The following is a 23,724-nucleotide window of genomic DNA, read 5'->3' as shown; positions in this document are numbered from 1 at the left end:
AACAGGTGTTGAATAAGCTAGAACCTCAGTAGTGGCTGTTGAGCTTCTTTGCCTGAAGCAGAGAATTCTGGCTCTCACAAGGCAAGCCTATGCAAAGTTTGTTTGCACAGATTTACCAGAGTGGTTAAGGATTTGCTCCAAAACATGGTTGCAAAAAGCTGTAAACAGTCAAAAGGTAAGTTTAGAAGAGTGTTTTTTAAGAACTAAAGCCATAATAGTTATTTCAGCTGGGCAGGAAGGAAAATGGCTCCTTTCACAAAGAATGAGCTTTTCAGCTCTGTTAGACATTAAGGATATGTCTACACTGCCCCAGGTGGTGCGGCTTCGGCTTTCTGCCCTGGTCCCCAACAAGTCTAATGCCAGCTCTGCTGGGCAGACCCCCTGAAACCTGCTCGCAACCCCCCAGTGGGCCCCAGATCTCTGGTTGAGAACCACTGACATAATCCATCTGTGTGCTAGGGCAGGTACAGTCCTCCCCCACAGGATGCATTACATATTAATATCAACACATTAGATCTAAGCTGAAGTATGCACAATTGAAATTTATGATCCCTGCATTATCTTGATGCAAAAGAATTACGCACTGGAGATTGCATGGTGTCTAAACCTCAGAACACATTACTAAATAGCATATACCTTAGACTGACAGCACAGATTTTCATTTATAATTAGCCTGAGGGCAAATAAGAATTGACAAGAAACTCTGATGTCATTTCATGCATCTTTTGTAACCTCAGCACCTCTGCAAAGAGTTGATATAAAATCTTACAACAGCTGAGACATAAAAGAATACAGAGTGGTTCTTTGAAGACATATGCAGCAAGTTTCCAAACATTAAGCATCAAATTCAGGCTTGATTTCTGTTTCATATAAGAATGAGATTTTAAACAGAAGTGCTGACTTAAACACCAAGATACCACAAGTTCAGTGCCAAGTAACCTGCACCTTTTGATTAGAGGTAAACAAGCCACTTCCCTGTTCACTGAAAATGTCTGATTTGTATTTACCAAAACCAAGCAGTCAGCTCAAATATCCTTTACATGTTGATACTGGCAACACACCAAGAGGTTCAACTCAGCGCAGCCAAACTGCTACAACAGGTGCAGCACAGACCAACAGCGTCCTCAAAAAAACAAAACCAAATAATATGGTTGTGACCAGAAGACCAACACAACACAAAACGTATTACTTTACCCCACCCGAACTGCCTGAGGATAGGACTCCCAGTGCAAGGTTAAATTATGCCCTGCCCTCATGAAGCCAAACGAGCAGCCTCTCCTTTTCGCTGGGCAGCAGGAGTGGAGCTGGTGAGAGAGAGAAACAGATTTGGACTGCAGGGGTGGAGCAAGGGGCACAACAAGCCAGCGAATGCAAACAGGGCTGGAAGGGGAAACGCAGATAACGCTGTCAAGGAGAGACGGGAGGCGTCTCTTCCAAAGCATCTCACGCCAAGGCACTCGTTTTGCAATGGGTCTGATAAGAGCTTAAAGCGCTCTGTTTATTTCATTTTTCTCCAGCGCTCCTGCCTGCAGTTTGTCACAGCTGGAGCAAACAGCCGCGCCTAGGCCTTTCCTTCATTCCCTCCCAGCCCCTCCTTTAAGCTGCTGCACAATCCGATGGGGGGAAAGTAACCCCAGGGAGGATCGGCACTTTCCCCGCTCTCCCCTTGTGACCGTGAAACGCAAGCAGAAAACCTGCCTCTTCACACGAAACAGGGACTGGAACAAAGCCGGTGTGGTTTGTCTGCAGGCTTCTGGGGGGCTCGTTTCGACACAGGTTCCGCTCCCAGGGCAGGTGCGCGTGTTCACACGCGGCGCGGACTAAGCACCCGGCGAGGCACGGCGGGGGCGGTCACCCCACTATCTCACCCCTCCGCCAGGCTGGCGCGGCTGGCAGTGCGAGCGCTTCCTTAGGCAACAGCAGGGAGGGAAGCGGCGGCTGCTTTAGTGGGAAGGGTGGTGGGGAAACGCCGAGTCCAGGGAGAACCGGAGCCGCGCTGCAAAATGCTACCTGTGAAGCAACAAACGCACGGTCCCTTCCCCCCACCCGCGAGCAACCACTTCCCAGCCACCCACCGTCCCCCGGCGCTGCGCACAGATGCTGCCAGCCTCCCCGCCCCGGCAACCCGAGACAATTCCCTGCGGGCCTCCAGACAGCCAACCCCCGCCACGCAACCCTGGGCCGGCCGGCGCTCCGCGGCACGGACCCCAACCCAAATCCTGGAACCGCACAGGCCACTCACTCAGCCCGCAGGCGGCGGCGGCTGCTCCGCGTCCCCCCGGCGCTGCAAAGAGCTCGGCCAGACAGCCGTCGGCGTGCAACGAGCACGGGCTAAAGCTCCTACCTGCAAGGCTGCAACTCCTCCGCTTCCCAGGGCCGCCTCCCGCTGCTCTGCGTGCAGCTGCCGAGGCGCCTGCAACAGGGGGCAGCAGCAGGAGGAGGAGGAGTTGGTGCCAGTGTGTAACAAGTTTGGGTTGCCCCGCAGTATGGCGGCTGCTGCTGGAGGGGGAGGAGGAGGGAGCTCAAGGCAGCAGCCTGAGGGCTTGTTGCCCTGCTGAGAGCAGCTCCAGGGGGAGGGGATGCTGGGGGTTGTGACTTGGAGGGAGGGGAGCTGGAGGCAGCCCGGGCTCAAGCTGTGACAAGCGGGGAAGATTTTGATAGTTGTTTTCAGAGGGAGATTTTGGTCAATAGTTCGGGGAAGTAGGCAGAGAAAAACCTGCCAGCCTCGGGCTGGGGGAGGGGAGAGCACTTGCAAACGCTGCCTCAAAATGATGATGGAGTGTTAGCTGCAAATCCGGGGCGGGAGGGATTCAGACGTGTTTGTCCACAGGAACCATGCTGCATTTCCATACGCTGCTGCTGGTACCTGCATTTGTAAGCACTGGGGGAGAGGAAGACCTTTCTCTTCAAAATACCAGGGCTGGAAATGGAAACGTCCAGAGCGGAGGGTTTTTCATTTGTAACAGACGTTATTTCTCATTTGTGTGCCATTTTATCTGGCTTTGAATCATAAACCTGGGCGTCTCTCTCTCTCTCCTCCTAACCTGGCTAACCCAGGCAAGTTTGCTCCTGCTGAATATTCACAAGTGCACTGATTACTGTGTCATCTCCTGTATATAGAATGAAGTTATGTAGCTGAGAGACACTAGTGTGTGGGGGTGGGGGAGTTAATACTAAACAAGAAAGGAACTATCAAACACACTAAAGATTGCCTAGGTGTTGGGAGACCACAGTGACTAGATGTCATAGACGAACCAGTAGCCAAGGCTTAACTTTACACAGGTACTTTATGGATGTAATTTCATTTGGTGTCAATGGGACTATTCTGGAAGCACACACATGGTAGTTTTAGATTAATTCCCTTCACACATCATCTAGGCCAGGGGTTCTCAGCCTTTGCAGACTGCTGTACTCCCTTCAGGAGTCTGATTTATCTTGCATACCCCAAGTTTTATGTCACTTCAAAACTATTTGCTTACAAAATCAGACATAAAAATACAAGTATCCCAACACACTATTACTGAAAAAATGCTCCTTTATCATTTTTACCATATAATTATAAAATAAATCAATTGGAATATAATACTGTACATACATTTCAGTGTATAGGATACAGAGCAGTATAAGCAAGTCATTTTATGTATGAAATTTTAGTTTAGCAATGACTTCACTGGTGCTTTTTATGTAGCCTGTTGTAAAACTAGGCAAATACCTAGATGAGTTTATATACCCCCTGGAAGACCTCTGCGTACCCCTAGTTGAGAACCACTGATCTAGACACCTACTGTGCAACACTGACTTTCTCCTACAGTGACTGCATTCTCCTGCTCACTTTTCAAAGGATAATACCACAATGGGAGGCTTAAAGTTGGTTTGACCAACAATAAGCTCCAGGTGAGACAGCAAGGTATGCTGTTCCCTGGCACTAGCATGACATAGCAGCAGTGAGTGGAATGGCTTTTGCTATCTTTTTAGCTATTTTCAATAGTAATTTTTCTACTTCTGTGCTTCCTTATATGCTATTAAAAGGAAAGGGAGTATCCATTTTTCAACCAGAATGCAGCCACCCTTGGTGAAAAAGATGGCAATTGCATACAATAAATCAACCGATCATTTATTATTTGGTTGTGTACCACTTGAGGGTACCTTAATGTACTTATATTGAAAAAATAGATTTGGTACCTTCAGAAACCTGTCAAGCTGCACACTAGTTACCTATGTAATCATCTGATGTTATTTCATTACCCTTGTCCTCGCTCCCCCTTTGCTCCTTTGTATTTGTCACACACACCTTCAGCAACTTGTCTCAAGCTAGATTGTAAGATCCAGACTGGGATAGTCTCAGTGCAAAGCACAATAGGGCCCAAATCCTGATTGGGGGCTCGCAGCACTAACACAATACAAATAAATAATAATAGTTAATAAATAACAAACATATACCATGCAAGAGCAATTCTAGTTAAGTGTAGATGACTTCATCTGTAATATGCGGGGAGCAATAGCCTGGCAAAGGAAAGGAAATAGGCCAATGACTAGGTAGATGTAACCCATGATGCTTCTGCTGAGTTACTGATGAGTTTTTGATTACAGTCATACCTTATGCAAAGCTATGATAACTGTTGTTTTATTTACCTTATAGATGAATATGAACCAGCATTGCAGACACACAGTTTCTTAATCACTAGGGCAGAGGTTGGCAACCTTCAGCACGTGGCCCATCAGGGTAATCTGCTGGCAGGCTGCAAGACATTTTGTTTACGTTGACTGTCCACAGGCACGGCCCCCCACAGCTTCCAGTGGTCATGGTTCGCCGTTCCCAGCCAATTAGAGCTTCAGGAAGCGGCGCAGGCCGCATGGACATGCTGGCCACCGCTTCCCGCAGCTCTGATTGGCCGGGAACTGCAGCCACTGGGAGCTGCAGGGGGCCGTGCCTTCAGAGAGTCAGCGTTAACAAAATGTCTCGTGACTCAGCAGTGGATTACCCTGATGGGCCACATGCCGAATTTTGCCAACCCCTGCACTAGGGGCCCTAGCAAATTCACAGCCATGAAAAACGCACCATGGACCTTGAAAGCTGGTCTCCCTCACGTAAAATCTGGTCTTTTGTATGCTTTTACTCTATGCTATGCAGATTTCACAGAGGAGACCAGTGTTTCTCAAACTGGGGGTCCTGAACCAAAAGGGAGTTGCAGGGGGGTCACAAGGTTATTTTAGGATGGTCACGGTATGGCCACCCTTACTTCTACACTGCCTTCAGAGTTGGGCGGCCAGAGAGCAGCAGCTGTTGGCCAGGTGCCCAGCCCTGAAGGCAGCACCTCATCAGCAGCAGCGCAGAAGGCTGGCAATACCATATCACGACCCCTTTACTTCTGTGCTGCTGTCTTCAGAGCCGGGCAGCAGGAGAGTGGCAGCTGCTGACTGAGGATCCAACTCTGCAGGCAGCAGCACAGAAGTAAGGGTGGCAATACAATACCATGCCATCCTTACTTCTGCGCTGCTGCTGGTAGTGACTCTGCCTTCAGAGATGGGCTCCGGGCCAGCAGCCACTGCTCTCCAGCCACTCAGTTCTGAAGTCAGCACCACTGCCAGCAGCAGCACAGAGATAAGGATAGCAGTACTGCAAACCCCCCCACCCCACTCCTTTTTGGGTCAGGACCCCTAAAGTTACAACACCATGAAATTTCAGATTTAAATATCTGAAATCGTGAAATTTATGATTTTTAAAATCCTATGACCATGACATTGACTGAAATGGACAGTGAATTTGGTAGGGCCTTCACCAGAGAAAGGAATTCCAGTGTCCTTTGAGTAGTCTTGCTTTGTTACCGGGAACCAGATAAACACATTTGAAAAAAATATTTAGTTTACTGGAGATTTGCATTAATTTTGTTGGGGGTCTGTATCCCAAAAGACTGCTTAGATCCAGCACTGTAAAATGTGCATGGTTCAGTACAGTGATGTCACAGTTCTCCACTAATCTGTCCATAATTCACATTAGATATAGAAAAGAGATATTGTTAAAATTGAATTACTGAGAACTTGGAGCCAGATATGGATTCACACTAACATCTCCAGCCAGGGACAATTGACCTGCAAATCAGGGCCTGGCCACTTTGACACTTTAGGCTGACTGTGACTTTTCAGGCTTTGTCAACACTACCAACTTTTATTGGTCAGTGGTCAGGGTGTGAAAAAACATACCCCTGACTGACACGTTTCACTGACAAAAGCACCAGTGTGGACAGCGCTATGTTGGGGGAAAGATGTTCACTGGGGATAGTTTAATTATGCTGGTGGGAGAGCTGTCTTCCATCAGCACAGAGCAGCTACACAGGAGACCTTACAGTGGCGCAGCTGCAGTGATTCAGCTATGCTGCTATAAGGTCTGTAATGTAGACGTAACAGGCATTTGAAATGTTAGAGTTTGAGAGAGGTGACAGGATGTTAATAGATATAGGGAACATTAGCTATTATACAGAGGACCATGAGTAATCCAATTCCCTTCAGATGGTACACCTGATCAAACATTGCATTGTTGAAATGCCAATTTAATCCAAGCCATCATGCCTGACACTATAATGGATCTGTCACACCTTTAACATCAAAAAGGGTCACAGACTATAAAGAACTTTGATTTCAGGCAGCAAGAAGGGGCCTTTAGAGCACTTTCTGAAAGGCTGCCTGTCAAAGGCTCTGAGAACAGGATGAGCTGAGGAGAAAGCATATGGGCTCTAGAAGTGTAAGGCCTGGTCTACACTTAAAAGTTTTGTGGTCATTGCTATATCTATGAGGAATGTGAAAAAAAATCACACCCCTAACCAACATAGCTATTCCAGAAAAAGTGTTGTGTGTTTGCTAGTATAACTTATTTTGCCCTCGCCTGCAGGCACCACCCCCCACAGCTCCCATTGTCTGAAAACGGGGATCCGCATCCAGTGGGAGCTTCAGGGGAAGTACCCACAGGCAAGGGCAGTGTGCGGAGCCCTCTGCCTCCACCTTCCCCAGGGGCCGCAGGGACATGGTGCTGGCTGCTTCTGAGAATGGCGCAGGGACAGGGCAGGCAGGCAGGGAGCCTGCCTTAGCTCCAATGCATGCTGCTGCCACCCTAGAGCCGCTCCAGGTAAGTGGTGCCAAGCCAGAGCCCACACCCCAAACTCTTCCTGCACCCCATGCCCCAAGTCCCTGCCCTGAGCCCCCTCCTGCACTCCTCCTGCACCCCAACCCCCTGCCCTGAGCCCCTTGCTGCACCTCACACCTCTCCTGCACCCCAACCCCCTGCCCTGAGCCCTCTTCCACACTTCTCCCTGCACCCCTGCCCTGAGCCCCCTCCTGCACACCACACCCCCCCCACACCCCAACCCCATGCCCAAGCCCTACATTCATGGCCCTGCATGCAATTTCCCCACCCAGATGTGGCCCTCGGGCCAAAAGTTTGCCCATCCCTGCTCTAACTAAGATCTGCTATTTATCTACTGAACAGATACAACATAGGTAGCAGGGCTGCTACTGTCATATTACCTTTCCAATATGCCTCAGGCCTAACATTCATGGCTCAATTGGTTCTGTGATTGGAAACAAGAGTACTATTAACATAATTTATTATGAGGATACCTGTCTACTAACCTTGCTTAAAACTAATTTCAACAAAACTATCAGATACTTCTCATATAATTTTTATGAATGAATTTTGAAAGCAAAATTATTTTGAGAATTAGTAAAGAGCAAAACAAAAGTTTAGCACAGCAACATGTTTCACTTCTTTAAAAAAAAGTCACTTTCATTTTTTCAATAAAATGTGTTGTGGCAATGAGGTCATATAATGAACAACTGTTAATACAGGACGACAGCAGTTTCTTCTAATGTTGATTCCAAAATAATGCATGAAACATGACTTTAAATAACTCTGTTATAAGTAACGCATAATCTTCTAAACACACATTAATATATGCTACAAAGAAATTTTATACAAAGTCTGGCTCAGTCTTAACATAGCTACTGCTTTGGTATCATGTTCAGAGGAGTATTACACTCCATGGCATATCAAAAGGACATTTTAATTACACGGTAATCTTCACTCTACCCCAGAAAGAAAAGTAATTAACAATGAAAAACTAAATTAAAATAATCTGTAGAATCTGACTATACTCTCAGAAACAAAGCTAAAAATTTAATCCTAGGAAAAATATGCTGTAGTAGCAGAAAATCACAGAGCAGTGGTGAGTCAGAGCAAGATTTAAGTTGGCCCAGAAGTTTAGATCTGGAGCCGAGGATAAATAAGTTCAAGAGTGAGTGAATGAGTGAACAGGTGGTAGGTATGTAGCAAGTTGGTGAAAGGGAGAATGAATGTGTCTGGAGGTTTGCAAGCAAGTGGATAAGGAAATTAATAGATGAGTAACAGAATGTGTGAGTGAATGAATGGGTAAATGAACAACAGAATGAGAAAGTGAAAGAATGAATAAGTAGATAGAGGGAATAGATAAGCAAGTAAGTGAATGCATAGCTGAACAGGTCAGACTATATTGTTATAGGACTATATTGCTGTGATAGATCCATGTCAGTTAATCAGTGCTGTATCAGTGCAAAAAGAAAATTACATGTATTTCTAACTAGCCATTTCAAACTGACCATCATGAAAAGGGAACCATAGTGAACTTATTTAATATTTAGTATTTAAATACACTTTAAAATTCTGAAACCAACAATAAAAATCCTTTTGGAAATCATAATTAAGGCTATGATTTTGTCATGGAGGTCGCAGAAGTCACGGAATCCATGACTTCCCATGACTCTGTGACTTCAGGCCCGGCAGCTGGAAGCTGCAGGGTCCTGATGTCTCCTGCAGCAGCAGGAGGCTGTGAGTTACCCTCGCCCCCTGAAGCAGCGGCCCCTCAAGCTCCCAGCCGCTATGGGTGGCAGGGGTGCCCCGCAGCTCCCAGCTACCATGGGCACAGGGGAGTACTCCACAGCTCCCGGCTGCTGTGGAGGCAGGGGGACCCCAGCAGCTCCCTACCAGCCACAGCAGCAGAGGGATCCCTGCAGCTCCCCACCAGCCGCAGCGGCAGGGAGATCCCTGCAGCTCCCTGCCACCATGGGGTAGGAGGGCAGGCAGATCCTTGCAGCTCCCCAGCCACCAGGGTGGGCCAGAGGGAACTCGGCAGCTCTCCACTGTGGAGGTGGCAGGGGATTCCTGCAGCTCCTAGCTACTGGGGAGGGGAAGGGGAACCCTGGAGCTCTGAGCTCCCACTGGTGGTGGGAACCCCAGAGCTCCCAGCCACCCTGCAGCTGCCCAGTCCCTTCCCATTTTATGATGGATATTTTTAGTAAAAGTAAGGGGCAGATCACAGACTTCCATGAATGTTTCTTTATTACCCATGACTTGTCCATGACTTTTTCTACAAATATCCATGACAAAATCTTAGCCTTAATCATAACATGTACATTTAAGAAGTGGAGACATTTTTTTAAATGCAGGCAGAGGTTTTCCACAGGCTTACACAGTTTAACAACAACTCCAAAGGCAATACTGCTACTACTACTAATAAATAATAATAATAATAATAGTACTTGGCACATTTCATCCATAGAGCTCAAATACATTTTCAAAGTGGGATACATGTATTATCCCCATTTTCCAGATGGATAAACTGAGGTACAAGGAGGTGAAGTGACTTATCCAAGGTTACATGGTAATTCAGTGGCAGAACCAGGAACAGACTTAACCAAGGACTTGTGCTACTGTGCCCTACCCACTAAACCACATAAAATGTATTGTAATTTGCTCTATAAAACTAGAGCAGCTATATAACTATAAAATACTAGCCATGGGATGTACTTTCCCAGGGATGTGGGGATTTATCTAAGCATTTCCTAAGGGTGGAATTGACTCTCTTTGTAAAGGGCCCATACCAGGCCCTTATAATTGCCCCTTTACTAGACATGGTGTGTGTGTGGTGGTGTAGCGGCTGTACAGGCCTCTGCCTAGCCTGTGGTTCAGTGCTGGCTCCAAATCAGATAACATGGAGGGTGTAGATCACTAAATTCTCATGTGCTTGATCTAATGGCCAGTAACTCCTTACTGGGGGCACAGAGGTTCAGTGTCCCCCATTCCAGCTCATAATCTAGATTATGAGACTCATAGGGGCTATGCTATAGTTCAGTGCCCCACCAATGAGACAGGAAAGAGGATTTTGCTCCATTCCAGCACCCATTTAATCAATTTAAGAGCCATAGCCTTTGGCCCTTACTCATGTGAGTAACTTCACTTGAATTACCTGCGAGAGTTGCAGACTCCAAATTAGAACATTAAAAAACACAGAGTATTAATTTTGAAACTTGTATTGTAGTTGCTGCTGCTGTTGTAGTGGCTCCATGTCTCAAACTGTTTCGAGTAACACACAAACTACTGAATTCCTGTAGTCATTCAGCCAACCAATGAACCCACAAAAGGAGAAGTCATCATCTAAAACACCCCTGGAATGAAACATGAAAGCAGACTCTTCCTATCATTATTTTCTCTTTTTACCATTTCCTTGCCTGCAACCTTTGTCCTTCTAATTTTAAAATAATGTAAAAACTTGATATAACTTGCTACCCTATTAACTGAATCTCTTTGCTTAAGCTAAACCAGGTCACGATTCCCTGATGTGTGGTGTTATTTTCCTGTCCAGCTGTGAGGTTTTTCTTTCCACCAGTTGCTACTATTGAATTTCTGTTATTTCAAATGGAGAATAATAGCTTAGGATCCAATTGCTTCACAATTATACGTTAAATAAAAGGATACAAGGTACAGGAAAGAACAGGATTTTCTAAGATGGTATGAGTAAATTCAGCAAACAAAGATCTCATAGGAACACAGATCTCTGTTCTAGAGAATAAGAAACAGGCTCATAAAGAGCAGGGTAGAAGGGATAAAGATCAAGGACAGTCTTTGATAGCAGACTATTATAGGCATAAAAGATCACTGTTAAAAGCCTGAAATAAAAAATTATATGTGTAGGTTTTATATACTGTACATAAGAGCCTCAGTGAGTTTTAGTGCAAAATATCAAATATCACAGCTGTGTCTCAGAAAAAACACTGAAAAATCACAGAGAAGTTATGGGTACTGCATATTACATGATGTGCACGTCCTTGCAGTTACTGAAACTATTTGCAACCTTCCCAAAAAGCACTTGATCCTATCATCAGCTGATCTCCTGTTACCTGCAAAAATTGTAAGCTCAAACCTTTTAGCTGACAAGTCTACCCACCCTTCCACCCAGACCCAGACAGATATATTGCAAAAAGCGGGGAAAGTCAGGGAATGAGAAGAAATTAATTAATAATTAATGCTCCATCACAATGACACAGCAATGGAGATAAATTAGATTAGGCTAGAGACACAGACCCAGTCTGACTCTTATTCAGAGTCAGTACTTAAACACAGAGTTGGGGAGGGCAGCATATGGCTGGAGCTGCTTCTTTTGTTCATTTATTAAATATGTATTAATTTCTAATAATTTTAGAATAATAAAAGGAAGGAACTACAAAGGAGAGAACCAAAGATATAACCAATGACATCAACTAGTAATCACCAATGTGTTGCTCTGTACTAAGAATGAAGATGGATACAAAAGAGACAGTTCTAGAGGACAGTAAGTGTGTGACAAGCAGAGGAGAGTGCCTCTACTGAGAATTGTGGTGGGGGGGTACAGACAGGGGCGGCCCTAGGTATTTTGCTGCTCCAAGCATGGCAGGCAGGCTGCCTTCGACAACTTGCCTGCAGGAGGTCCCCAGTCCCACGGATTCGGCGGCATGCCTGCGGGAGGTCCGCCGAAGCTGCGGGACCAGTGGACCCTCCACAGGCACGCCGCCAAAGGCAATCTGCCTGCCGCCCTCATGGCGACCGGCAGAGCGCCCCCCGTGGCTTGCCGCTCCAGGCACGTGCTTGGCGTGCTGGTGCCTGGAGCCACCCCTGTGTACGGAGACAGGGGTCAGGGCTGCGGCAGGGGGCTGGGGTGTGGAAAAGGGCTCAGGTGCAGGGTCTGGGAGCTGCCCCCGCCTGCAGGCATTGCCCCCACAGCTCCCATTGCCATAGTTCCTGGCCAATAGGAGCTGCAGACCCAGTGCTTGGGGCAGGAACAGTATGTGGAGCCCCCATGGCCGGCTGCCCCTATGCCTAGGAGCCAGAGGGTTATGCCAGCTGCTTCCCAGGAGCCACACAGAGCCAGGTAGGGACCCTGCCAGCCCTGCACCAACCAGACTTTTAACAACTTGGTCAGCACCAGTCCTTGTTTGACTGGGCATTCCAGTTGAAAACCGGACACTTGGCAACCCTAGTTGACACAGTGGAGGTAAGTTGGTCAAAGGTGGATAAGTGCACAGGAGGAAACTGGGTAAACAGAATGTAATTACTTGAGCTGGAATTTGGCCAGATAACAACCTTAGATTTTCAAAAATATCGTTTTGGAACATTAACTCAGTACATGCAACAAAAACATGTGTAATAGAATGCAGCTGCCCAAAAGCTGCCTGTGATTTGTGGCATGACATGCCTAGAGCCAAACAATTTCAAGCCAAGGCCTTTTTGAGTCAATGAATGTCTGTGTAGGGCTGGCTCTAGCTTTTTTGCCAGCCCAAGTGGTGAAGAAAAAAAAAAAAGATAAAGCTGTGACTGGTGGCACTTTGGAGCTTTACAGAGCCGCTTCATTCTTTGGCAGCAATTTGGCGGTCGGTCCTTCCCTCTGAGAGAGACTGAGGGACCCACCGCCGAATTGCCACCAAAGACCTGGACGTGCCACACCTTTCCATTGGCCGCCCTAAGCATCTGCTTCCTGCGCTGGTGCCTGGAGCCAGCCCTGTGTCTTTGTGACCAGCCTACCTCAACTATTATATGTTTTTCTTTGTTGAAAGAAAGAAAATAAATGACCTTTCCAATAAAGGATAAAAATACGGTCATTATTTCTGTCTATCCCCAGTTTTTCCATGACCTTGCACATGAACCAAAATCAAGGATGAAAGAAGATTTAAGGATCTTCATCATATCAATCCCGTTCAGCTTCTGCCACACTTCAGACATCTGCAAACTCAACAGGATGGGTAGGCAAGCAGCCTTCTTTCAAGCTGAAGTTATGCTACAGCAGGGTCAGTCTGCAAACAGTGCGTGAATCTAAGGCATGCACACTATACAATTCTAGAGCCCAAACACATTACCTACACAACACGGCTTACTGGCTGGCAGGAGATCCAAGATCAGATCTCTTCTGAAACTCAGTTTTCCATGTCAGAACATGCAGGACTGCTGATTATTTGAAATGATATAGGAACACGTTTGTTAATTCATTCTCTATGAAGCAAACCACCCTCTCCGCCAAACAAACAAATCCAAATGCAAAGATAAGAAACACTAACAAGCCCTTAGACAAATGTTATGTGACAAATATTTTTACAGAAAATAAGGTGCAACAGCAAACTTTGAATGCAAATTTGTGTGGTATATTACTAAACTGTTATTACATCAAGAAAACAGCCCTGAGGCTGTATTGGATTTGAATGAGAGGCTACATTACCTGAGGCTGAGGCATGATGGATTGATGGAAAAACATTCAGTTAGAGAGCTTTTATATTTCAGCATTATCTGTTTGAAACCATTCAACCTGTTCAAAAACTGGACTGGCTGGGTCTTTTGCAGACACCCATTTTGCTAAAACAGATTTTAACATAATTGTTATTAAATTGTAGATTTATAGGCTGTCAGTATTTTGTCACACAGGCCTTTACTGAGTCTTGGCTGAAATGTTGACTAACAGGTTAACCACTTGTAACCCCTTTGGGTTTAGAGAGCATGGCCCCTTTAAATTTTTTTCCTAGGGGGTAGTGGGAGAGTGAGAAAAAAGGAGGGAAACTCCATGAGAGGCTCTGGAGCTCCGAGGGAGAGAGAGGCAGCTGCCCGCAGACCCTCGCAAACAGGGGCGGCTCCAGTGCACCAAGCCTCAGGAGGCGGCCTGCCAGTCGCCATGAGGGTGGCAGTCAGGCTGCCTTCAGCAGCATGCCTGCGGGAGATTCGTTGGTCCCGCAGCTTTGGCGGCAATTCGGCGGCAGGGACGCTGATGGCGCAGCACTGGCAGACCTCCCTCAGGCATGCTGCCGAATCCGCGTTACCAGCGGACCGCCCGCAGATGAGCCGCCGAAAGCCGCCTGACTGCCGTGCTTGGGGCGGCAAAAAACATAGAGCCGCCCCTGCTCGCAAAGGAAGTAGCAGAGAGAACCTGCCTGAAGCCTGGGAAGGGCAGGGCAGCCGATTGGGGACACCCCAGGACAGGAGCCAGGAGGAGCGCTGTGCCAGGGAGGAATCGCCTGAGAAGGACAGACCGGATCTGGACCCAGTATCACAGCTGCCCAGAGCTGCACGGGGCTGTCAGTACTGGGGTTTGTGACTCTGCATTGGGAACAAGGAGAGAGGTTGCTAGATAGTTAAGTCGGGAGGTGGTTGCTCTGTGTGGCCTTGCAGAGAGCGGCAGAAGAGGGCACCGGAGGGGTTTGTTGCGGGAAAGTTCACTCGCACCAAAGACAACCCAAGACTCACCACCGGACTGGAACTTTTCTCAGGACTCCTGAACTCTGTGTGCAGACACATTGCTCGGTGTCTGCCCTTTCAGATTGTGCTACCACTGGGCCAGTGGGGCCTTGGTTTCGATGCAGCCCTGTTTTACTGCTTCCCCTATATTTCCCCTTGTTGTATTTCTCCTCTCATCCCTCTGTAAATAAATATTTCCCTTTCTTATATCCATTATACTTTTCCTGTGGGTGTGTGTGTTCACTCTGGGGGTTGGAAACAGGTGCCCCTGGGGTAGAAGGGATTTCTCCTGCTGTGTTCCTGTGTGCACCTTCTCTTTGCCAGAGCTGCCTTCAGAGCAGCCTCCATCCTGGCCACGAGGGCGCTAAAATTACACACTGAAAGGAACAAGGGCCAACTTGCCCCTTTCCAGGCTTCATAATTTCACAAGTGAATGGAAAGGAAAACTAATCCCCCTGGATTGAAGCGTGTGGGATCAGTCAACCACCTCTGCAGCACTGTCTCACCTGCCTGAAGCCCCGCAAATAGCAATCTGTGCATATGGACAGTTTGTATATGAGCATGGGTCAGACCTAGGAGAATACGTATTGCCCTACTAGACCTGAAAATTTTATTGCCTCGGGCTGTAATAACTTTTCTGTGGATCCTCTCCATGTTACAAAATCACTTGTCTTCATGGAGGCTCTTGAGCAGCCACCACTGGATGAAGCCCTGGCATCTCAATCCTATTTCAAAGGAATCCCAGGAGGATCCAGAGCTCGTACTGAAGCACAGGGCTTCACTGTAGGTCACCCTTGTCTCCTGCAGTATTTAGATCATACAATGATTCTCGGGGAGGAACCCCCTGTTCATTCTAGGAGAACCCAAACTTCTCAACAAAAGTGATTTTGCAAAAATTCTGCAAGGGTAACCTTCACATTTTTTGTCCCTGAGCAGAGACCCATTCCTCAGGTTTTTTCACAGGAGAGGGCAATCTAGCCAAATATTTATTTTAGCTCGATTATTTAGCGGGCTCATCTTTTTCCAGAATTTTTACGTCTGCTGATCCCCTCCCTCTTTTTTATTTACAGACGTTGCAAATTTTGTGCTCATTGGACCCCAGCCTACTCCCTTGGAAACCATAGCGTTGTGCTATTGACTTCATTAGGAATGCCGTCAGTCCCCTTAATGTCTTGCAAAGTTCTGATTGGTAAAAAAAAAAAGTATAGGTATATTTAAAACAAAATGTGATAGTGTTAAAATCCTCAGCTGGTGTCAACCAATGTAAAATGCTGATTTACACCAGCTCGGAATCTGGCCCATGGTTTGAAGGGTATGTTTTCAAGTTCTAGAACCAATAAAGTAAATTAAACTAATAAACTGAAGAAGACACTTTTCACTCTGGTAGGCATGGAACTCTTGTGACTTAGTTATAGCAATTAGTATATGTTATGAAAGAAATGTTAATGGTAGCTTTGGAGTACTGGTTAAAAATATCCCTGAATCTGAAGTTAATGTAAGTAAGAAAGAATCTCAGTATTTAAAAAAAATAACATGGTCACAAACTGATATACTGGGGGCCAAATTCCATGAATGACAGTTCACTATGGTATAGGCCACTGCATAGTTGGGGTCCATGCTTGTTATGTCTTTCTCACAACCTAATGGAGGAAGGCAACACTCCTGAAGTCAGAAGAGGCACCAAAGCCTGTCCACTGACATGTAAATCAGAAACACAATGCACTATATGATTTAATTAACAAAGTAAAAGCTAAGAAAGAACTATGCTGAACATGGTTTGGTCTTGTCTATACTTGCCATTAAACAATTTTCAGTACAGATGACACCCATTATCAGAGCATGGTTTCATAAGGTAGTGCTTACATCTGGTATGCCAGCATTTACACCACTGCTAGCACTGAGATGTCTTTTATTTCAGTGAGTAGCTCACTCCTGTCTTTTTAGTCACCGATTCATAGATTTTAAGGCCATAAGGGACTATTGGATCATCTAGTCTGACCTCCTGCATAACACAGGCCAAAAAATTTCATCCAATAATTTCTGCAGCTAGTCCAATTAGAAGCTCTTATTACTTTTAATAGATCTGTAAAGCACTTATTATACTTTAGGGAACAATATAAATAAACACAACTAACAAGAACCTTATTTGCAGCCTGAACAGAGTTACCAAAGATTGAACAGGTCTGTCTACTGAACTGCTGTGTCACCCCTATAAATGGTTCCTCCAGGTCATAACTGAAGCAAAATGGCTGGGTAATATAAGGAAGCTTACACTGCTGCTGGGAAACACATCAATACAAATTCTTAGCATTATAGTGATTTTTATGTTTGAAGTGCTTTTATAGACATTTATTGATTCTCACAATACCTCTGCAAGGCAAAGGTCTTTTGTATTCGTTGCTATCAATCCAGTACCTTTCAGAAGCACAGTGTCATACAAATGTGTATACATGCACACTCACGCATACAAGATTATTATTCACCTCTGATACTAAAATCTGTTACTTCCAAAGTATTAGAATACATGAGAAAACACATACTAAACTATACAGCCTGATAGGCAAAAAACACTGCCTGAATTAAAATCGTTCCCTTGAGCTTTGTGATGCATGGAGCCTGCAAGTCTGAAAGCCAAACATATGGGAACCAAATAGATTTTCTATATATATGTTAATTCTGCAAGAGCTTCCAACGGGCTGCCTTGCCCCAAGTGATAATTAATGTATTTTCAGAATCACAGTAGCACATCATCTGTTTAAACTCTGGTGTGATTGACTAAAGAACAATTGATATCTCTTTTATGGAACATAAAAAAAATCACAATAACCCTCAAAGCTTTTCAAATTCTTCCACTGCAGTACCACAGTATTAAACTTGTTTGTTTTTGAGGCTACCAATAAACATATGCGATCTTGACCCAGTCAAAAGTAATGGAATTACTTGTCACCACTCTGTTTACCGTGGTCAGTGCCATCTACCTCCATTTGAAAAAACAATTTTCTTGAAAGCAACTGTACTCTGTAGTATAGCAAAGCTTGATAACACAGCTCCTATCTCCGGCTAATCTTTGTAGTAATAGAAAAAGCCTTATTTCCTTTTTCATTAAATAAAGTGCCTTGCAAAGCCAAATTGTCAGTGTATTAATGGTATCAGAAAAAAGGGCCAATATATTTCACAATATATTGACTCTAACCTAGAAGAGAGAAACAACAATCATTCTTGAGGTTTCAGAAAAAGGAAGGTACTAAAATAAATCCTTTGGTAGAAAGCTGTCAGAGGAATCGGATGGCCCATGGAGCTAAGAGACACAAACCTGTCTTTTTTGGAAATGTTATTACTAGGGCTGTCAAGCAATTAAAAAAATTAATCACGATTAATCGCACTCTTAAACAATAATAGAATACCATTTATTTAAATATTTTTGGATGTTTTCTACATTTTCAAATATATTGGATTTCAATTACAACACAGAATAAAAAATGTACAGTGCTCACTTTATTTTTCATTACAAGTATTTGCACGGTAAAAAAACAAAAGAAATACTGTTTTTCAATTAATCTAATACAAGTACTGTAGTGCAATCTCTTTATCATGAAAGTTGAACTTACAAATGTAGAATTATTTCCCAAAAAACTGCATTAAAAATAAAACAATATAAAAATTTAGAGCTTGCAAGTCCACTCAGTCCTGCTTCTCATTCAGCCAATTACTAAAACAAACAAGGTGTGGGAGGGGCTGTGGGTTGAGGCAGGGGGTTAGAGTGAAAGGGGAGTTAGGGTTCCATCTGGGGATGAGGGGTTTGGGATATAGGAGGGGGCTCCAGGCTGGGGGGTGGAGCAGAGGGGTTCAGGGTGTGGGAAGGGGCTTTGGGTTGGGGCAGGAGATTGGAGTCATGGAGGGGTGAGGGCTCCTGTCATAAACAGATAGCTAAGGGTTAATGTCTCTTTCACCTGAAGCACCTGACCAGAGGACCAATCAGGAAACCGGATTTTTTTCAACTTTGGGTGGAGGGAATTGTGTGTCTGAAGTCTTTGTTTTCCGTCTGCCTGCTTTCTCTGAGCTTTGGAGAAGTAGCTCTACTTTCTAATTTTCTGTTTCTAAGTGTAAGGACAAAGAGATCAGATAGTAAGTTCTATGGTTTCTTTTCTTTGGTATTTGCATGAATATAAGTGCTGGAGTGCTTTGATTTGTATTCTTTTGGAATAAGGCTGTTTATTCAATATTCTTTTAAGCAATTAACCCTGTGTTGTATCATCTAATACAGAGAGAACATTTGTATGTATTTTTCTTTCTTTTTATATAAAGCTTTCTTTTAAGACCTGTTGGAGTTTTTCTTTACTTCAGGGAAATTGAGTCTGTACTCACCAGGGAATTGGTGGGAGGAAGAAATCAAGGGGAGATTTGTGTGTTGAATCGCTAGCCTGATTTTGCATTCCCTCTGGGGAAATAGGAAAGTACTTTTGTTTCCAGGATTGGGAACGGAGAGGGGGAGTCCCTCTGTGTAGTTTCACAGAGCTTGTGTCTGTGTATCTCTCCAGGAGCACCTGGAGGGGGGAAGGGAAAAAGAATTATTTCCCTTGGTTGTGAGACTCAAGGGATTTGGGTCTTGGGGTCCCCAGGGAAGGTTTTTCAGAGGGACCAGAGTGCCCCAAAACACTCTAATTTTTTGGGTGGTGGCAGCAGGTACCAGGTCCAGGCTGGTGGCTAAGCTTGGAGGTTTTCATGCTAACCCCCATATTTTGGACGCTAAGGTCCAAAACTGGGACTAAGGTTATTACATGGTGGCAGCGGTGGGATATAGACAGAATCCAGAAGCCAGTAGGAATATTATATTTTTCTTTTCTCTGCTAAGGGCTTTTTAGCAGAGAGAAACAGTTGGTTTTAAAAGGGAACCAGAGAGAATTTTTTTTTTCTCTGCTCTCGCTGGCAGTTTGTGGCTTGCATGTTAAGCGAGAAGCCATTAAGAAACTGTTGAGGGTCTTTTGTCATGCAATAGCCCTCCCATTAGGAGGCAAGTACCAGCACTTATATGCATGCAAATAAAGTGGTTTTTCTGGTTTCCCTTCATTGAACATTAGCTAGAGAGAGAAAAGGAAAAAAGCACTGTTGCTAGGCAGACTCCAGGAGGGAACAGAGCCTGCAGTTCAGAAGATAAACACCGGAGGGCACCCCAACACAAGAAAACAGGAACCATGACTTCTAAGGCAAAAATTGACGCCGAAGAACAAATCAAAGAAGCTGAACACAGGCGACAACTGGAAATAAAACAAAAAGAGATGGAGATGAAAGAAAGAGAAGAACAAATCAAACAGGCAGCACACAAAAGAAAACTAAAGGAAAAAGAGTTCGCCCACCGAAGGAAACAAGAAGAAGAAGAGTTGGCCCACCGCCGAGAAATGGAAAAGCACCAAAAAGAAATGGAAAAAACAACAAAAAGAGAATGAAGAGAAGGAAAAACAGAGAAAACATGAACTGGAGTTGGCAAAAGCTGGGCTGCATGTGCCAGCCAACCCTAACAACCCGGCGCCAAATATTGCTCCACAGCACAGGAAATTTCCCACCTACAAGGCAGGTGATGACACCGAGGCCTTCTTGGAAAATTTTGAAAGAGCCTGTCTTGGGTACAGCATTCCCGAAGACCAGTACATGGTAGAATTGAGGTCACAGCTCAGTGGACCTTTAGCAGAGGTGGCAGCTGAAATGCCAAAGCTGCAAATGAATGACTATAAACTTTTTCAAACCAAGGCCAGATACCGAATGGGGATAACTCCAGATCATGCCCGTCGGTGCTTCAGAACCCAAAAGTGGAAACCCGAGGTGTCATTTCCCAAACACGCCTACTGCATTGCAAAAAACTATGAGGCCTGGATAACAGGAAACAACATTCAAACCTTGGAAGAACTGAACCTCCTCATACAAATGGAACAGTTCTTGGATGGTGTTCCTGAAGACATCACACGGTACATACAAGATGGAAATCCCAAAGATATCGCTGAGGCAGGGGAAATTGGAGCCAAATGGATGGAACTGGCAGAAAGCAAGAAAGCTACTGTCAAGGGGAACGATTACCCCAGGGGGCACACAGACCATAAACCCTACAACCGAGGACAGCCAAAGACCCCACATACCACCCAAGTAAAGCCACAGATACCCTACCCTTCAACCTCACCAGTCTCCAGTAACTCACCTCGGCCCAGTGACCCATCAGATGGAAAATGCTTTAAGTGTAATGAACTGGGACATATCAAGGCCAAGTGTCCCAAGAACACCATGCGAGTGCAATTCATTACACCACCATCACACCAAAGATCCCCAGGCCCGGATGCCTCTCAAATACCCTTGGAGCGAAGGGAAAATTTGAGAGTGGGCGGAAAGAAGGTTACTGCGTGGAGAGACACGGGGGCACAAGTGTCAGCTATCCACCAATCCTTCGTTGACCCCAAATTCATCAACCCAAAGGCCAAAGTTACAATTTACCCCTTCATGTCACAAGCTGTAGACTTGCCTACAGCTCAACTGCCTGTCCAGTACAAAGGCTGGTCAGGAATGTGGACTTTTGCAGTCTATGACAATTATCCTATCCCCATGCTACTGGGGGAAGACTTGGCCAACCAGGTGAGGCGGGCCAAGAGAGTGGGAATGGTTACACGTAGCCAAACCAGGCAAGCTTCCAGACCCATTCCTGTTCCTGAACCGTCCATAGAGGCCCCGTCTGTGTTACCAGAGACCCAGACAGAGGTAGTGGACCCGGATTCCATGCCTACCACTGAAACAGCCACAGCATCTCCAGTCCCAGGCCCGGAACTGGAACAGCAACCAGCACCAGCAAGTGCAACTACATCTTCAAACTCAACGCCAGAGGGCGCCAGCGAGCCAAAACTGGCAGAAGCAACAGACAGCCATACCCAAAAGGCTCAGCCAGAGCCTGAAATACCCTCAGGTGCACCAGCGGAGAGCGGTTCACCAGCAACGGAAACAACCCCATCACCTACATCGCTTCCAGAGGGACCAAGCCCAAGTCCACAGTCTGAGGAAGAACTGGTGACCCCAGCCTCAAGAGAACAGTTCCAGACTGAGCAGGAAGCAAATGACAGCCTTCAGAAAGCTTGGGCGGCGGCACGGAGCACCCCACCGCCTCTCAGCTCTTCTAATCGATCCCGGTTTGTTATAGACCAAGGACTTTTATACAAGGAAATTCTTTCTGGTGGACACCGGGAAGAATGGCAGCCGCAAAAACAGTTGGTGGTTCCAACTAAGTACCGGGAGAAGCTCTTAAGCTTAGCCCATGATCATCCCAGTGGCCATGCTGGGGTGAACAGAACCAAGGACCGGTTGGGGAAGTCCTTCCACTGGGAGGGGATGGGCAAGGACGTTGCCAAGTATGTCCGGTCTTGTGAGGTATGCCAAAGAGTGGGTAAGCCTCAAGACCAGGTCAAGGCCCCTCTCCAGCCACTCCCCATAATTGAGGTCCCATTTCAGCGAGTAGCTGTGGATATTCTGGGCCCTTTCCCAAAAAAGACGCCCAGAGGAAAGCAGTACGTACTCACTTACAAACTGACCATGCTGCACTAAAGTGGCTTCATACTGCCAAGGGAAACAACAAGAAACTTCTTCGTTGAAGTTTAGCTCTCCAAGATTTTGATTTTGAAATTCAGCACATCACAGGAGCTTCTAACAAAGTAGCTGATGCACTCTCCCGTGAGAGTTTCCCAGAATTCAGTAGTTAAAAAGTGTTCTTAAAATGTAAAAGTCTGTTAGTTATATACTTAGGGGTATATGTAAAGGTGCATGTGTTGTAGTAATCTGTTTATTTTAAAGTTCTAGAAGGAAATCGCCGCCAGTGAGCTTCCCCACTGTCTGCAATTTGGGGGGCGTGTCATAAACAGATAGCTAAGGGTTAATGTCTCTTTCACCTGAAGCACCTGACCAGAGGACCAATCAGGAAACCGGATTTTTTTCAACTTTGGGTGGAGGGAATTGTGTGTCTGAAGTCTTTGTTTTCCGTCTGCCTGCTTTCTCTGAGCTTTGGAGAAGTAGCTCTACTTTCTAATTTTCTGTTTCTAAGTGTAAGGACAAAGAGATCAGATAGTAAGTTCTATGGTTTCTTTTCTTTGGTATTTGCATGAATATAAGTGCTGGAGTGCTTTGATTTGTATTCTTTTGGAATAAGGCTGTTTATTCAATATTCTTTTAAGCAATTAACCCTGTGTTGTATCATCTAATACAGAGAGAACATTTGTATGTATTTTTCTTTCTTTTTATATAAAGCTTTCTTTTAAGACCTGTTGGAGTTTTTCTTTACTTCAGGGAAATTGAGTCTGTACTCACCAGGGAATTGGTGGGAGGAAGAAATCAAGGGGAGATTTGTGTGTTGAATCGCTAGCCTGATTTTGCATTCCCTCTGGGGAAATAGGAAAGTACTTTTGTTTCCAGGATTGGGAACGGAGAGGGGGAGTCCCTCTGTGTAGTTTCACAGAGCTTGTGTCTGTGTATCTCTCCAGGAGCACCTGGAGGGGGGAAGGGAAAAAGAATTATTTCCCTTGGTTGTGAGACTCAAGGGATTTGGGTCTTGGGGTCCCCAGGGAAGGTTTTTCAGAGGGACCAGAGTGCCCCAAAACACTCTAATTTTTTGGGTGGTGGCAGCAGGTACCAGGTCCAGGCTGGTGGCTAAGCTTGGAGGTTTTCATGCTAACCCCCATATTTTGGACGCTAAGGTCCAAAACTGGGACTAAGGTTATTACAGCTCCATCTGGGGGTGAAGGCTCTGGGGTTGGGTCTGGCGACAAGGGGTTTGGGGTGCGGGAGGGGGCTCCAGGTTTGGGGGGCTCAGGGCTGGGCCAGGGGGTTGGGGCTCGGGGTTGGGGCACAGGCTTACCTCTGGAGGCTCCCAATCAGTGGTGCAGTGGGGGTGCTAAGGCACGCTTCCTGCCTGTCCTGGCACCGTGGGCTGCACTGCGCCCCAGAAATGGCCAGCAGGTCCGGCTCCAAGATGGAAGTGTGGCACGAGGCTCTGCACGCTGATCTTGCCCACAGGCACTGCCCCTGCATCTCCCATTGGCTGCAGTTCCTGGCCAATGGGAGTGCAGAACCAGTGCTCAGGGTGGGGACAGCACGCAGAGACCCGTGGCATCCTCGCCTAGGAGCCAGACCTGCTAGATGCTTCCGTGGCG

The 23,724-nt window shown here is 45.9% G+C and overlaps 1 protein-coding gene across 9 annotated transcripts in view; it reads right to left on the bottom strand.

Moving 5' to 3' along the window:
* Nucleotides 1–2,639, bottom strand: part of SEMA4D (semaphorin 4D) — a 157,567-nt gene extending 154,928 nt beyond the window's left edge. For 2 of the 9 annotated variants that reach the window (XM_050945687.1, XM_050945688.1), the window contains exon 1: nt 2,345–2,637. The gene's annotated coding sequence lies outside the window, so the exon portion shown is untranslated. Of the gene's footprint in view, nt 1–1,194; nt 1,466–2,242; nt 2,307–2,344 lie in introns of those variants that run through there. The other 7 variants (XM_050945686.1, XM_050945678.1, XM_050945683.1 and 4 more) reach the window with 6 other exon arrangements.
* Nucleotides 2,640–23,724: the final 21,085 nt, after the last annotated feature.

The sequence above is a fragment of the Gopherus flavomarginatus genome, chromosome 3 (genome assembly GCF_025201925.1).
Source record: "Gopherus flavomarginatus isolate rGopFla2 chromosome 3, rGopFla2.mat.asm, whole genome shotgun sequence".
Taxonomy (NCBI): domain Eukaryota; kingdom Metazoa; phylum Chordata; order Testudines; family Testudinidae; genus Gopherus; species Gopherus flavomarginatus.
Note: the sequence above shows the minus strand (reverse complement) of the source record. Positions and strands in the feature narration are given on the sequence as shown.